General features: G+C 39.2%; 1 pseudogene; it reads right to left on the reverse strand.

Annotated features, from left to right (window-relative positions):
• Positions 1–14202: 14202 nt before the first annotated feature.
• Positions 14203–14908, reverse strand: LOC102868396 (annotated as a pseudogene).
• Between the last annotated feature and the right edge of the window lie 2526 nt (positions 14909–17434).

The following is a 17434-nucleotide window of genomic DNA, read 5'->3' on the forward strand; positions in this document are numbered from 1 at the left end:
TTGTACCACAAGAAGAGCTAGATAGCTTGAGGCTAGCACTGAGCCCTGGTAGCTGAGTGGTAAGGTGCTCTGTTGTCAAATGTAAGCTACGAAGTTGAAATCCACTAACTGATCTTTGGGAGAAAATGGGCAATCTTCTCCCATGTGTTTTACTGCCTTTGAAAACCTGCTGGAGGGTTTGAAACAAACTAGTTTCAAAACACATAATAACAAATTCTTCTTGTAGTGACTCTTCCCTACCCTTTGTCCCCTTACCCCAACCCCTTCCCCTTTTATACATATCTTAGTAGGTATCCTTCTACTTTTATAATAATGGTCTTATGCAGTATTTGTCCTTATGAGACTGAGTTAGTTCACTCAGCACAATGCTCCCTAGATTCTCCCATATTATATAGTATTTTACAAAATCCTTCCTCCTTAGTGCAATGTAGTAATCCATTGTGTGAATGTACCATAATTTCTCAATCACTTGTTTGTTGATGAATATTTGGGCCATTTCCATTTTCTTGCTATTGTGAATAATGCTGCTATGAACATCGATGTACAAGTCTCTGTTTGTGTCTCGGTTCTGTTTTCCTTGGAGTATATTTCAAGCAGTTCAATAGCTGGGTCAGCATAGGAGTGCAGGGGTGAAGGATTTAGGAAAGAGCCAATGGGCACATGAAAAGATAAGCTATTAGGAGGCATAGGTCAATGGTGATTAATTTTATAAAACCCAACTTACATGTTTGATCATTTAAAACACATAGTGAATGTAGGAATGTGTGAAATGTGGTGTGCGTGCTTAAATACACAATATATACAAATTTTGCATGCAAATCAAGATAAAATAAAAATAAAATGGAGGGCAGAAACCATACATAACAACAGCCACCACTCTGAAGGGGATCACAAAAGGAGATTCTTCATAGAGTTGGAGAAAAATATAAAGGAAACCCTCAAAAATTCTTTTAAAAGGCTAAGCTTTCTTAGGGGTAGAACCTCAAGACTATGGCTCTTAGACACTCAGAGCTGGAACTGAGCCCACGCCTAGGGACCGTCTTTCATCTAAATATTAGACTGGTCTATTAAATGCATAATAACACAGGGAGGTGGCACACCTTAGAACAAGCAACTTTAGCAGATCAAAAGGGCAACATTTGCTCAGGCAGAAAGCAGGAAGAGGAAAGAGCTCTATCACAATGCGAAGATTTTAATCAACGCCACAAAATAGGATGAAGATGAACTGTTGAATGGGAAAATGATTTGCTCTTCAAACTTTCACCCAAATCACAATAATAAGTTTGTTGTTTAAAAGATGTTCTTGGTGCCACTGCACTGTCAATCCAAGTTTCTCTCTTTTTTAAAATGGAGCTCGGAGTCTTGTTGCAAACAGATTTTCATACTGATAATGTGCTAGTTCCAAAGTGGGAAGATGACGCCACAGATTTTTTTTCATTTTTATTTGATAATTAATTTAATTCTTTCATTATTTAATAGGATTAATAACTGTTTAAAGCAATAAAAATCCTTCCTATATGTAATAAATCAAATTAATGTTGCATTCATTTTTTTATATGCCAAGTATTCTAGAGTTAGCACATTTAAGAGGAAGCAATTCTTTATTCTTTTTTTCTGTTGATAATAGTACTCGCTAAAAAAACATCAGTGCAGACCATCCAGAGATTTTGGGGGAATTAAAAGAAAGCATCCTCAAGGCTACACCCTAATTCAATTCCATCATAAATTCTCTCAGGCAATTCAATAACCTCTCCACAGTTATACTGTCCCCTTTCCACACTATTCTCCATGCTGCAGCCAGACGTATCTTATTTTTAAAAGCACATATATGTCCTACTGGCTTAAAACATTTGCATGTTGCTGTGGTTTATGTACTTTTGAGTCAGAACCATCTCATAGCTGACCCTCCAGTAGGTGTTTAGAGGCTGTAAATCACACAGAAGGAGGGAAAAAAGAAGAGGGAGCATTGGATGGATTCAAACAGCATGCCTTTGGACTGACATGGCAAGTCCTTATCACTAGGCCACCAGAGTTCCCTAAACATTTGGACATCACTCTTCTCAGAATAAAGACCAACATTCTACCCCTGCTGATGACGCAGGCTGCCTCAAATGCTCCAGCATCATCTTGTGGCTTCTGCTCAAACGCTACACCTCATCTTTATTTTTGCAGATTTGCTAACCTCCCCACTGTTCATTGACATTGCAGATGCTGTTTCCTCAACCTCCATATCCATTATGTACCCCACTCCTTGCACGGGCAGATACGTGTATACCAAAACCCTAACTCATTGTTGTCTATGGAACCTGGATCACAGTGACCTTCCATCAGTTTTTCTGAGGCTGTAAATGTTAAAGGGAGGAGATTTCCCATCTTCCCTCCAAGGAACCACTGGTGGATTCAAACTGTCAGAGATGTCAGAGATGTTCTGCCTTTTGTTTAGTAGCAATACTCTCTCTCTCTCTCTCTCTGTGTTCTCTGTGTGGGGGGGGAGGGGTGTGTGTGTGTGTGTGTGTGTGTTGTACATGTGTACGTGCATTTCTCTGAGCTGGTTAGGAGGTTTGCATTGAGATAAATAAATGAGTGAGATTGCTGCTTTATATGTTATGTATATGCTTAACTTTTTAATAAACTGCCAAAGTGTCTTCCAAAGTGACTACATCATTTTGCATTCCCATCATCGGTTATGAAAGTTCTAGTTGCTTCACATCCTGGCCAATGTTTGGTGTTAAACTGTTAATGAAACGGCAAGATCCAATTATAAGGGCCCACCAAAATGCACAAAGCATGAATAACTCCTCCAAACCTCCTTTGGTGAGAGTTCTCTGTGTTCTCTATGTTATCTTTCATCTATTTCTTAACCTCCAAAGTGATACATTACCTTTAGTCCACTTGCTCTGAAAGCAAAGGGGATTTAACATGCTTAACCACAGAGATTGTTTTTCAGACAGAACTGATAAAATACAGCAGCTTCAAAGTCCTACCCTAACATCTCTGCAAAGCTCAGCCTTACACCCCAACCACATCTTCTCCATGGGAATCAAAGTCATGAGTGTGGAGGTCACATGTGTGGAAATGCCACAAAGGTGCAAAGGCTTCTGGGAATGGAAATACTTTTGATGACTGGTGAGTATCATTTCCAACTTAACTGCTAGTTCAACACCGCAGAAGACTACTAGTGAACTCTATTTTTGTTTTCAATAGGCACAAAATCTACATGTTGATAACCTTGGCAAATAGGGATACCTTTGACAATTGTAATTTGCAGCACTAAACCTAAATGTGGTTGTACTCACACCAATTCAAAGGCTGGTATGCAAATTCCTCACTGTTTTGTGTTTTACAGACAGTTTGCTTTTTATTTCATCAGAAAATTCTAATGAAAATGGTTTAGACTAGCAGGGAAGACTCGCTCTGGAGCTGGCTTTTGCTAAACAACATATTAATGAGTCACCAGAAGCTATACATAGTGCTTAGCATGAACTTCTGTCCACAGTTACACCATGATTTTATATCCACAGAGTGACAGAACTTGGCCTGCTAGCCACTATTGCAAGCAAATGGGTGTGGCAGCACAGGGAGCCACAGCCTGTGGAGAATGTGCCTTGAATTTGTCATTCTATACTTTCATGGTACCCCTGACAGCCAGGGAGGTATCCCAGTCATGGTATCCTTAACAGTCAGTATTATTTACCTTACAGATCATCATTACGTGTTCCAACTGAGTTAAATCCCTTAGATGATAAACCCAAGATAGTAAATGCCTTGAGGACAGGTAAGAAGTAACAATTTTTGTCTCTTCCTCTCTTTCCCATCATATAGCAGTATAGATGCTGTACAGGACATGAAGGAATCCAGGCCCTAACAGTTACAAAACTGTATTCCATCTACAGTGCTGTGTTCCATTCATTTGACTCTGGAAAATACTAGGTTATAGTGATGGGGAACAGTAAGAGAGCTGAGTGCAAAGGGGTGGCACAAGGGATTTTTTTTTTCTTTTTAAGGCTTGCTGGAACTGGTGGTACACTGGTTAAAGTATTCAGCTAGTAACTAAAAGACAAACTGTTCAAATCTACCAGCAGCTCCATGAGAGAAAGATGTGACAGTTTGTTTCCTTAAAAATTTATAATTTTGTGGGGCCTTCCCCCCCTTACAATCATCTTACTAATAACCACTTACGAATATCTATAGTTTTGGAAACCCTGTGAGGCAGTTCTCCTGCTCTGCGGGCAAAGGATGAGCAATATCCTCCTGTGCAGTTAACAGCCTCTGAAAACCCGATGGAGAGTTAGCTATGGATCAGTTCTGACTCTCGGTACACAACAAATGAGGCAGTCGCACACTTATCGTTTACTAAGGTCACTCTGAGTTCGATTTCATGCTATAGCAGTGGGTTTGGTTGGAGAGCTATTCTACCTCTTGATTATGGACAGGAATACAACTGCATACATTTGTACAAACTCATAAAATTTTACCATACATCTAGATTTTTAAGTAAATATTTAAAATCTTAAAATCCCCAAGTATATCTAATGGGAAATTAATGCATATACAATGCTAGGCAAATGCCCTACATTATAACCCAATCAAATTCTATTTTGCATACTTGGATCCCACCAAAATGAATGCCCCATGGACTGCCAAGAGAACAAACAGGTATGTCCTGGAGAAAGTAAAACCAGTTTTCTCCTTGGGGGCAAGGAATTTAGAGTTCCATCTCACATACTTTGGGCATGTTTCTAGAAGGGACTAGTCCTTGGAGAAGAATATTATGCTTGGAAGGAAAGAGATGCTTCCCAGAAAAGGAAGACCCTGGATAAGATGGACTGACCTAATGGCTGTGGCAATGTGGTCAGGTTAAGTCAGAAATAGTGAATTTTGGCTCAATTTATGGCAAAATGAGTTATCAACTCAAGGGTACATAACAACAACAACAACAGTATTTCTTTGGAGTCTTTGCTAGTCATCTAAAAGCAACATTATTTTTGTTTATTTTCACAGCATTTGGAAACTTTACATAGTCCGGAAGAATAAAAGTAAAGTGTCATGCCCCAGAATATTATATGTGCGTAAATGGGTTTATGACAGACCATAGGACTCCATTGCAGTTTTGTTCTTGTTTTGGTCAAACTGAAAATATAATACTAAATGTGTGACCATTAAAAAAAAACAACCCAACACTTAGATGACTTAGGAGAGACTAGAGAGCAATATGCTGAGTGAACTAATTCACTCCCATACAAACAAATACTGCATAAAACCACTATTGGAAAAATAAAAGGATAACTAGTAAAACATGTATGGGGACCCAAGAGGGGAAGGAGTGGGAGAAGAGGGGTGAGGATGCATAGGAGTGAAACCACAGGGAGGGAAGTAAGTGGAGGGAAGGGGTGAAAGAAACGAGAAGGATCCAATCTGAAAAGATTGGGTAGTGATGTGCAAGGTCCAACGGTGACTGATTTTATAAAACATAATGCATGGGAATCATTGTATGAATCATGTGAAACACAATGTATACAAACTTTGTGAGCAAATCAATATAAAATTTACAAAAAGACAAAAACTGTCTTAAAAATATAAGTTCTACTTTATCTTTTAATCAGATTAGTCAGATAAAATGTAGTCAGAGTTAAGATGGGAAATGTCAGGAGCTATCGATAATGCAACCTAAGACCTAAAAACAAAACATTGTTGTTAACAATTTTTTTTTTAGCGGATCAACTCCAAAAAAAAACAGTAGAGATTTCATGTTCAATCTGATGAGCTTAAACAATGCCAGTGTAGTAATTTTCATTATTTTCATAGAAGTTGGTATTTATTTAAAAGGGAGATGTGGTGGCCTAGTTGTTGTTGCTGTTATGTGTCATCAAGTCAACTAAAATTCATAGTGACCCTAAGAACAAAAGCTCTGAACCCTGCCCTAACTTGCTCCAATCTCACTGTCTCTGACATGCCTGACCTCATTGCCATAGTCACTGTGTCAATACATCTCATCCAAGGGCTTCCTCTCCTGCATTGACCCTTTATCTTGCCAAAAATGATGTCCTTCTCCGGGAACTGGTCCCTCCTGGCAAAACGCCCAATGTATGTTAAGATGGAGATACAAAATTCTTGCCTCCAAGAAGCAACCTGGTTTCACCCTCTCCAAGACAGACCAGTTTGTTCTCTTGAAAGTCCACAGTATGTTCAATATTCTTCTCCAGCACCACAACTCCAAGGCATTGATTCTTCTGTCATCCTTAGTCATTGTACAGCTCTCTTTGATGTACAGCAAGTAATTGTGAAAACCATGACCTGGATCAAGTGCACCTTCTTCTCCAGAGAGACATCATAAGCAATAATACTGCTAAACCAAAAGGCACCATTTCTCTGGCAGTTCGAATTCACCACCAACTGCTTGAGGAAAAGATGGGCAATCTCTTCCCAAGCAATTTACAACCTCAGAAACCCAATGGAGAGTCAGCTGAGTCATTTCTGAATCCACAGTAATAAGAAGAGTTTTTTGGCTTTTTTTCCCTGCCTCTGCTTTTTGTTTTTAGTTTAATAATTAGTTTACAGAAATAAAAACAAGAAATTTGCTTGGTTAAGATCACAAAGTTAATACATGGCATATTCAACAATGAACTCCTCAAAGAACCTTCAAAAAAATAATTCCCATACCATTGCTTTGGAGTCAGAATTGACTTACAGCTGAAGCCCTCTTCCGTCCCCAAGCAAGTTTGCAGAAGCTGTAAGTAGCATAGAAGGAGACTGCCCATCTGTCTTCTTAGAGCCACTGGTGGATTCGAACTGCTTACCTTTGGGTGGGCAGGGCAACTCCTTCATTACTAGGCCACCAGCGCTGCCTCAAAGGGCCTAGATCCCTTTATTTGTGAAATTCTACAAGTATTTTTAAAAATATATTAAAAGTATGTAACCAGCCTCATTAATTAGGATCTAAACTTGTGCTTATTGTTAAAATCTCAGGAAAAAGAAGTCCTCCTTCCTCTTCCTCCACCCCCCCAAAAAAGTCATATCCTGCTGCTCATAGGCAGGCTAGTTAACACTCAAATAGAAACTCCTAGGTATTAAAAAAGAAAGAGGTAAGAAGTAGGCAATATCGAGATTGGAAGATAAAGTTGACTTCAACTGCAGAACAAAGGAAAAAGAGAAAAAAGACCTCCTTCAGCAGTAGGGCGGGCGTTCGCTCACTGATCATTCTATCTCTCTAGGCTGTATTTTCAATTTAGCAATTGTCTAAACTGGAACTAGTCTTGGGCTTTTTCTCTTTACACTATTGTTTTGCTTCCTCATCATTTTGTAAACCGTAGCTACAACTCTTTTGCTGAGGCGTTCTGCTTATACTGCTTCTTTTTTTAGAGCTGCTTGTGCCCAAGAGAGGAAACGGAGCTACAAGTGTTTCCTTTCCATTCAAAACTGGCAGTATTTTTTTTTTTTCAAGTGAGGGAGGTAGTTGAGGGCTTACAGCTTGTTGAGACAGCTTGTGATAGTACTTTGTTTTCCTTTGTACTATCTGAAACCCTTGTATTATAAGTGATTTCTAAATTTTATCACCATCGCCGGAAGCAAGCTGGGCAACTTCTCCCCTCACCAGATGGCTCGACAGACATTTTAGATGCTGCTGCTGCTCTGTTTCATATCCCAGTTTCTGTTATCCCCACTTTGCCAAAAAGAAAAAAGACAAAGTCTCTGACTAGAAAGTCCATACAAAATTTCGTTATTTCACAGGTCCCCAGGCAAAAGCTACTCTTTGGGGAAAGACTCATTTCACCATTTCCAAGTTAAGAACAGTGCTGCCTCTGTTTCATAGAAATGGCTAAAATGAGAAGAAATGTGTTTAGTACCAGGGCCCTTAGGGAGAGTCAAGGAATTATTTCTTAATATATCCAGAACTTAAAAAATAAAAAACAGGACTAAGAAGTTACACACTTTGATAGTGCTAAAAATAATCAAAACTGAACTGAGTTTAAAAATAAGATTTATTCTGAACAGCTATTTGTGTATTATGGTATTAGACTCTTGAGTGGCTTCCAACTAAGTCAGCAAAATGAAATCCTTGCCCAGTTACATGCCACCCTCATCGTTGCTTCTATACTAGAGTCTAATGTTGGTTGCAGCCACTATGTCAACTTACCTCTTTTTTACCCTCTACCTTGGGAGCAGGAGTGGCACCCACTTTCTAAACAACACGTCTCTGGAAGCTCTATGAACTTTGGAAAATGATGATGGTTATAGAAAGGCTTCAGGGCATTTGTTCATACGGTCACTATGGGTAGTGCTCAACTTGATGGCAATCTACAACAACTTTTTCAAGAGAGCTCTCCTGGTCTAATGCTAAAGTGTTACACTGCCAACCCAAAGGCTCGCAGTTCAAATCCAACAGCTGCTCAGTAGGCAAAAAAAAAAAAAAAATAGGCAATCTCTTCCTATGCAATTTACAATCTCTGACAAAGGGTTCAGATACGAATCTGAATTTCCAATTCAACAGTACAAAACAACTACCTTACCAAGTATAAGAGTTTCCTCTAGAGACTCATAACATGTCTAGAATACCAAAGATGAAATTTCACCATTCTAGTTCTAAGGTGAAGGGCCAGTGAAAGAGAGGAAGACCCTCCACCAGATGGACTGACACAGTGATAGCAGCAATAGGATCAAGTGTATTGGAGATTGTGAGGATGGCTTCAGGACAGGACAGAACAGGCTTCAGATCTGTGGTTCATAGGGTTGCTGTGAGTCATACCTGACTCAGTGGCGCCTAACAGCAATTTCTTCCAAAACAGATCTCTTCTTTCTTCTAGTTGTCCATATATATTCAATAATTTTTGCCAATACCACGATGCAAATGTGTTAGTGTTCTTCAGTCTAGTTTACTGTCCAAATTCCACATACACATTAATTGAAACATTGAATAGTTATTGAATATTCATATTGTTCAAAATTCATTCATTGAATATGCATTCATTATAAGAAAAATAAATAATCTTGAAATCCACCTTAATCATCAAAGTGATATCTTTCCTTTTTAACACTTTAGAGAACTACTTTGTGGCATACTTATCTAAGGTAAAGTACATTATTTGATGTTCTGTTGCTATTTTCATGGACACCGATCACAGATCCTTGTAAAATCACAACTTAAATCTTTTCTCCTTTAATCAGGTTTTATTGGTCCAGTTATGAAGATTTTTGTTTTCATTACATTGAGGCCTAATACAGAAGGATATAGTCTTGGATCTTTGAATGTTCTGTAGTTACAAATAAGACTGCATACTGAGTTTTTCTTCAATACTGATACTCCATTTTTCTTCATATATTCTAGTTTCTTGCACTATTTGCTCATTATGAATATTGAATGATGATGGTGAAAAGATACAATATTGAAACACACCTTTAATTATTTTAAAACATACAACACCCTCTTGTTCTGTTTAAACAACTACCTCTGTTCTATGTGCAAATTTTGCATGAGAAAACTTAAGTATTCTGGAATTCCCACTCTCTACAATGTTAGCCAAGATTTGTTATGACACACAGAGTGTCAATCCATCCCATTCAGGATCTTCACTCTTTTTTCCCCAAGCATGATGTCGTTCTCCAGGGAATGTTCTTTCCTGATACTATGTCCAAAATATATGAGAAAATGTCTCACCATCATTACTTCTAAGTCTCATTCCTGCTTCATTTCTTCCAAGTTAGTTTTCTTTGTCTTTTGGCAGTCATAATATATTCAATATTCTTCACCAACACAACAGTCCAAAACCAAAAATTTATCTTGTTGTTGTTGTTTTTATATGCCATCAAGTCACCTGGGACTCATAGCGACCCTGTGTAGCCTCTGAAACCTGCCCTATTCTGAGCCAGTCTCACTGACTCCAACACACCTGCCCATTGTCCCAGTTACGGTATCAATCTGTCTTATCCAGGGTCTTCCTCTCCTGTGCTGTCCCTCCATCCTACCAAGCATGATGTCCTTCTATAAGGACCAGTTCCTCCTGTCCACATGCCCATAGTATGTGAGACAGAGCTTCAAAATCTTTGCCTCCAAGGAGAAACTTCATTTCACCCTCTTTAAGACAGACTTGTTTATTTTCTTGGTGGTCCATGGTATGTTCAAGACTCTTTTCCAGCACCACAACTCAAAGGCATTCATTCTTCTTCTGTCATCCTTAGTCATTGTCCAGCTCTCTGATGTGTAGCAAGTAATTACGAAGAATATGGCCTGGAGCACCTTAGTCTCTAGACTGCCATCGTTGCTCCTCAGTACTCTGGAGGGGTCCCTGACAATAGATTTTCCCACTGCTTTCATCTTTTTATTTCCTTCATTATTCATTGACCAACTTTCACATGCATATGAAGCTGTTGGAAATACTAATGACAATGGTCAGGTATAAGATATTCAGTACTTTTCTCCAACACTACAACCCAAAGGTATCAGTTCTTCTCTGTCATTTTCACTCAGCTCTAGATGTGAACTGCCAGAAGAATATTGTATGTATTGGAGAAAGTGTAGTGGGAGCGCTCTTTAGGGGCAAATATGATGAAGCTTTGTCTCTAATACTTTGGACTTGTTTCTTGTTAGGTGTCATCGAGTCAAATACAACTTTTAGCAACCTTACGAACAAAAGATCTGAGCCCTGTTCTACCCTGCACCATCCTCACACTTCCTGACACACAAGAGCCATTGCAGCAGTCACTGTGTCAATCCACCGGGTTGAGGGTCTTCTTCTCCTTCGCCAACCCTTCACCCTTCCTAACATTCTGTCTTCTCTAAGGAATAGCCCCTCCTAGAAATATGCCCAAAGTATGTGAAGCAAAGCCTCATCCTTGCTTCCAAAGAACACTCTGGCTGCACCCTCTTCAAGACTTATCTATTGGTTTTCTTGGTTCTCCACGGGATGTTCAATGCTCTTCTCCGACACCACAGCTCAAAGTTAATTCTTTTTCTGTCATCCTTATTAACTGTCCAGCTCTCAGATGCAAGTGATCCAAAAGACTATTGCCTGAGTCATACACACCTTAGTCCTCAAATTGACATCATTACTCTTTAATAATTTTGGAGATGTCCCTAACTGCACATTTTTCTAATGTGTCTCCTTATTTTCTTACTGCTGGTACCAAGGACTTGTTTCTAGGAGAGGATATTTCTTGAAAAGGGACATCATTTTGGGAAGGTGGAGAGTCATCAAAAGACAGAAATACCCTTAATGAGAATGGATTGCTACAGTGACTATAGTAGTGGGTTGAAGTGTATCAGAGAGACTGAAGATGGCACAAGATAGGGCAGGGTTCAGATCTGTTGGTCCAATGGCATCTCAGAACAACAAGGTCAGTACATTTAAGTCTTTAGTGATATTCTTGCTCTTTAGAACTGTAAAGACATCCTCACTCACTCACTTTCTCATGCTCTCAGTCACTTGCTCACTACTGCTGAGTCACTTCTAACACATAGTGCCTTCCATCAAGTTTCTGAGGCTGTAAATCTTAAAGGAGAACACTACCCATCTTTACGCCATGGAACCACTGTGAATTTGAAGAACTAGAGATATGTGACCCTCCGTTATGCTGGTGCAAAATATGCACCGGCATAATTAAGGATCCTGGAGTTCCCATTCTACTCCTCAATGTTAGTCATAATTCATTATAATCTGCACTGTGCAATGCATTTGTATTGTCCATAAAACACAAATAAGGATCTTTCTAGTATTTTGTATTTCCAGCTTATAGTCATCTGATACCAGCAATGATATCCTTTATTCTATAGCCTCTTCTGAAACCAACTTGAATTTCTTCAGTTCCATGTTGATTTTTTAATTACATTTTCCCAGCCATTTTTTATAACCTTCAGCAAGATTTTTCTTGCTATGCCATTAAAGACATTGTTTGATAATTTCCACACTCTGTTGGGGCACCATTTTGTTGGTGTTTGTTTTGTTTTCTTTTGTTTTATTTTTTTAATGAGAGCAAACATTGATCTCTTCCAATCAGTTGGCCAAATATTTATCTTGCAAATATCTTGGCATAGACTAGTGAGCACCTCCAGGGCTGGCTGGCTGTTGAAACATCCCAATTAGCATTCCATCAGTTCCTGGGATTGTTTCCCCCCCAGTGCCTTCAATCTGTTTTAACTTCCTTCAGTATCATTGGTTCTTGATCATATGTTATTTCTTAAAATAGTTCCATGTGGACCAGTTCTTTTTTGGACAGTGATTCAGGTCCACTTTCCTAGGAAAAGACAATGATTTGTGCCAGGGAGCATGTGCTTTTGATCATCTATGGTCTTCAAAGCAAACTTACCCAAATGAGACATGGGTCCCTCATAAACTTTACCCCACTTTGCCTCAAATTTGCAAGTGCTCCTTTTATGGAAGATTTTTGATGGGAATCTGGAAATGTCCAAAGTACTTGTTTCCTTTTCAGTCTTCATCTTAAGTCAATTTAAGGAGAAGTTTGGCAAGTTTTCAGAAAACATTGACAAATTTGGGACAAATTTGTAGACCTCAACTTGACTTTTAATCTAACATATTATTGTTTTCTTTTTATTAAATTTTTTCTTTTATTGTATACTGTGTTACTTACAAGTCCGTATACATTGTTTTTCATACTGGATCTTTCCCCTTTTGTTTACCCACTCCTCCCTCCACCTATAAAATTGTGTAATCCTATGATTAAGCACCCTCTCTCATTTCCTTGGACCCTAGTACTCATTCTACAATAATGGTATTTTACAGTATTTGCCCTTATTGGACTGAGTTAGTTCACCTAGCATAATGTTCTCCAGTTCCTCCCATGTGAAGTGGTAATTTACAAAATCATTGTTCCTGGGTGCTGCATAGTATTCCATTGTGTGAATGTACCATAATTTCTCAATCCATTCCATTGTGGATAGGCACTTTGGCTGTTTCTATGCTTTTGTTATGATGAATAATGCTGCTACAAACATTGGTGTTCAAAGCTCTGTTTGTTGCTAAGTTCTCATTTTCTCAGAGTATAGTCCAAGCAGTACAGCAAGTGGACAGCGTTTGGTGGAACTCCCCTATTAAAACAAGCTTGGTAGCAGGAGTGGCATCCACTTCCGAAATAGCTTGCCTCCGGAAACCCTATAAACCTGGAAAAAGGAAGAAAGCTATCCAAGTTACCAGGTCTTTCATTCCTAGGGTCGCTATGAGTCGCCTACAACTTGGCGGCACTTAACAACAACATAATAGTCCAAGCAGTCAAATACCTGGATCAGATGGGATCTCTGTGTTTTAGCTTTTTATTTTTTTTTCTCTGTACACATTTAGTTTTATTGTAACAAAGCAACTTGTACACTATTAATGTTTAAAACTGAGCATCATCTTTTCAGTGAAACAAAAAGAAAATTTAAAAATAAACAGGAACAAAATTACAATAGAGAATATGAATTCCAATTAAGATCCTACAGAATCTGCTGATTCTCCCTCAAGTGGCAGGGCCAAAGTCAACATTAGGAGAGAATTTGATTTTAAAAGTGTCATCTTAAACTGCAGGGATGTCCATTAAACATCACAATTAAACGTTCCGAAGGAGAATCCATGTTGTCCAATATGCCCACTTAACCCACCCAAGCATCTCAAACCCATCCTTTGATGACCTTCTATAACCCCATTTTTAAAAAGTTTTTTTCCTTCTCGTTTTAAACAAGAGAAAGTAGACAGATGCATGTTGGTAAATGCTAACTGTCCATATTCACATAGAGGCACAGTGTAACATCTGAGCCCAATATACAGGGAGGAAAACCCCTAGAATTCTATGCACTACTACACAGGGGCCTAGCACCCTCCAGCTTCCAGCAGAGTGAAGGGAGCAGAAGGTTTTTCTTTTTTCCCGTAGACCATGGTGATGTGTTGATTTCATATTTTTGTTGACGGAAAGGGATAAAAAATTAGGAACAGAAAGGGATAGAGATTCTTTTCCCACTGTTTTCTTCTCACGGTATTTTCCCTCAGATTAAGCTGAGAACCATGGGGTAAAGGAGAGAAAAGTGACCTCAAGAACAGGGCGACTGAACACCAGAAGAGAGGGGAAGAAAAAGGAAACAAAACAAAACAACAAAAGACTGCAACTTGCTCCCAGGGACTGAAGAAAATGAAAAAAGGTTGGAATCCATCAGTGTTCTTAGTCATCTTCTCCTTTGTCTTCCTCTCCTTCTCCCTCATCATCATCTTCATCTTCATCTTCTTCTCCTTCTCCTTCTTCATCATCCATACCTGGAACCAAATAGTACTGTAATGGATTTGGCCAGATATCATCTTTTATGACCTTTCCTAATTCATCTGCACCAGCATCAGACTGATCAGTGAACCAAGTAATGAAGCTCTCTGGTTCTTCAAGCTGTCTCTTCCTGCTGGCTTTATTCAACTTTGACTTGAATGTTTTGTCAAGTTCTTTCCAGATTTCCATTTGATTTCAGTTGATTTTGAGGATGGATCACCACTCTCATTCAAATGAAACTCTTTGGAGATAATTTTATTTTTGAAGTAAGGATTTTCATAAAAATAAAAATCTGTTCTGTAACCTGAGTTAATATCTTCAAATTTGGTCACTTCAACTCTGGTCAAATAATGCAGTCCCTCTTCATCCTCCTCTCTGAGCAATGCAGACACTTGTGGATGGTTGACAAATGTTACCCAAAAATGTGGGAATTTGGCGATCAACTCTGACTTCTTCTGAAAGAATCGTCGGCAGAGTTTGTTCTATTTCTGTTCTACTTTCAAAATCTCCTCACTGGCTTGTTCATTAAGTCTATTTCATTTCGTATTTCATCAATATGTTCACTTGCTTCCTGGAGTTCTTTTTCCCCCTTCAGCAAGTTCACAGAGGCCTTCTCCTGCAGGCAGCGTTTTTTCATTTGTGGCTGGAGAGAAGACTGGTGTTTTGGGGCCATGCTGTAAGCAAAGTCTAAGTACTAAAGGAATCAGATACTTGCCCTAAAAATGTTTCCTTAATTTTTTCCTCAATTATTTTTTCTTGTTGTGTACCATCGAATCAGATCCAGCTGGCACAGGAGGAGATTGTCCCTCCTTCTCCAGCGGAGCATCTGATAGATTCAGACTGTGTGCCTTGGGATTGCAGAGCAGCTTCTTGCCACTAAGCCACCAGAACTCTTTTATATGTTCAGCTTTTTGAGGAACTGCTATACTGTCTTCTAGAGTGGTTGTACCACTTTATAATCCCACCAACAATGTATAAAAGTTCCTATTGTCTTTAGTTGCCGTTAAGTCAAGTATGGTCCACATTTGTTCTGTCCTGTGCCATCTTACGATCTCTGACATAGTCAAGCCCAATGCAGTCATTTCTATGTCAATCCATATGGTTGACCATCTTCCTCTCTTTTGCTGACCCTCCACCTTTCCAAGCATGATGTCCCTTTCCAAAGAATAGCCTCTCCTAGGAACATGCCCAAAGTATGTGCGATGAAGTTTCATCATCTTTGCCTTCATGGAGCTCTATGACTGCACCTTCTCCAAGACATATTTGTTCTTTTGGCAGTCCACAGGATATTCAATAGCCAAAGCCACAGTTCAAAGGCAACAGTTCTACTGTTATCCTTATTCACTGCCCAGCTCTCAGATGCATATCAAGTGACTGAAAAGATGATATGAATTGAATCAGGTGCACCTTAGTCCTCAAACTAACACCATTGCTCCTCAATGCTTTGGACACATGCTGACTGTAGACTTCCAAATGCAATATGTGTCTTGTTCTTTTAGCTGCTGGTACCAAGTATACTGAGTGTGCATCCACATGAGATTAAGTCCTTGACAATCTCTGTCCTTTGTACATCATGATGTTGCCTATCAGTCCACTGTTGAGGATGTTTGTTTTCTTAATATTGAGATGCAATCAATATTGAAGGTTGCAGTCTTTGATCTTCTGCAGCAAATGTTTCCAGTCCTCCTTACAAACAAAGTTGTGTCATTTGCATAGCAAAAGTTATTGATTAGTCTACCTTCAAACTTGATGCCACATTTTGCTTCATAGAATCCAGCTTCTCGAATAATTTGTTCAGTATACAAATCAAATAGGTATGGAGAAAGGATTCAACCCTGATGCATGCCTTTCTTAATTTTAAACCTGTATTATTCTCTTATTCAGGGAGCTATGGTCGTCCAGTAGCAAGAAGCTGTGCTGCAATCCTGAAAGTACACAGTTTGAGGCCACCAGCTGCTCTACAGGAGAAGGATGGGCAATCTCCTCCAGAAAAATCAACTGCCTCTGAAAACCCGCTGGAGAGTCAGCTAAGGGTCAGTTCCAACTCTATGGCACACAACAACAACAACATTCTCTTATTCATTGTCTAGCTCTCAGATGCATAGCAAGCAATCAGAAAAACTATTGCCTGAATCAGACTCCTCAATTATTTGGCGAGGTCCCTAACTGCAGATTTTCCCAGTGCAATGTGTCTCCTTATTTCCTCACTGAGAGTACCGAGAGTGTAAATTGTGGATCCAAGCAAAATAAAGTTGTTGACAGTTTCAATCTCTTCTCCGTCCTGCCTTTTACTTGTGATGCTGGAGGAAAGCACAATACATCACATGGTCGCCATCGATGGCCAAAAGAGCATCATGGAGAAGATGCAGGCAGAGTTCTCTTTGGAGGAGAGAATGATAAGTCTTTGCCTCACATGCTTTGGGCATGTTGCTAGAAGGGGCTATTCCTTGGAGAGGGACATGAAGCTTGGAAGGAGGGAGGATCAGCAAAGGAGAGGAAGACCCTCAACCAAGTGGATTGATATGATGACTGCCACAATGGGCTTTTGTGTGTTAGGATGAGTGAGAATGGCACAGAATAGAACAAGGTTCAGATCTTTTGTTCTTAGTTTCACTATGAGTCATATTTGACTCAACTGCACCTAACAAGAACACATAATTCTCTTGTTCTGTTTGCACAAGAGCCTCTTAGTCTCGGTTTCACAGAAGCACAATTGAGTGTTCACAAGTGGGATTTTATTCTTCTCAGTGTTAACCACAGTTTGTTGTGTTCCACAAAGTCAAACACCTTCGCATAGTCAATAAAGCACAAATAGACATTCTTCTAGTATTCTTTGCTTTCAGCCAGAACCATCTGACAAACCCAGCTTGAACTTCCAGCAGTGATCTTCAGCAGTTTTTTGCTTGCATGTGATACTAATGATATTGCCTGATAATTTCCCCATTCTGTTGATCTAACATGGGGAGATGTAATTGTTATTCTAATCTATCCTTATCTGCTGTAGTGCAGATAGAAAGACTAGGCTATGAGCCAAAGCATGAGAACATGCTGACTTTCTTATTTCAACTAACCTAAGCCATGTTACCTGGGGGCAGGAGTAGAGGTAGAAATAGAAGAAAGGGGCAGGAAGTTCTCAAGATTATCTCCTTGTGAGAAATACCTTGAATAAATTAGATATAAGAATGTGTATTTTTGAGGA

This window comes from Elephantulus edwardii, unplaced genomic scaffold, assembly GCF_000299155.1.
Source record: "Elephantulus edwardii isolate Elephantulus edwardi_28Jun2011 unplaced genomic scaffold, EleEdw1.0 scaffold00099, whole genome shotgun sequence".
Classification (NCBI taxonomy): domain Eukaryota; kingdom Metazoa; phylum Chordata; class Mammalia; order Macroscelidea; family Macroscelididae; genus Elephantulus; species Elephantulus edwardii.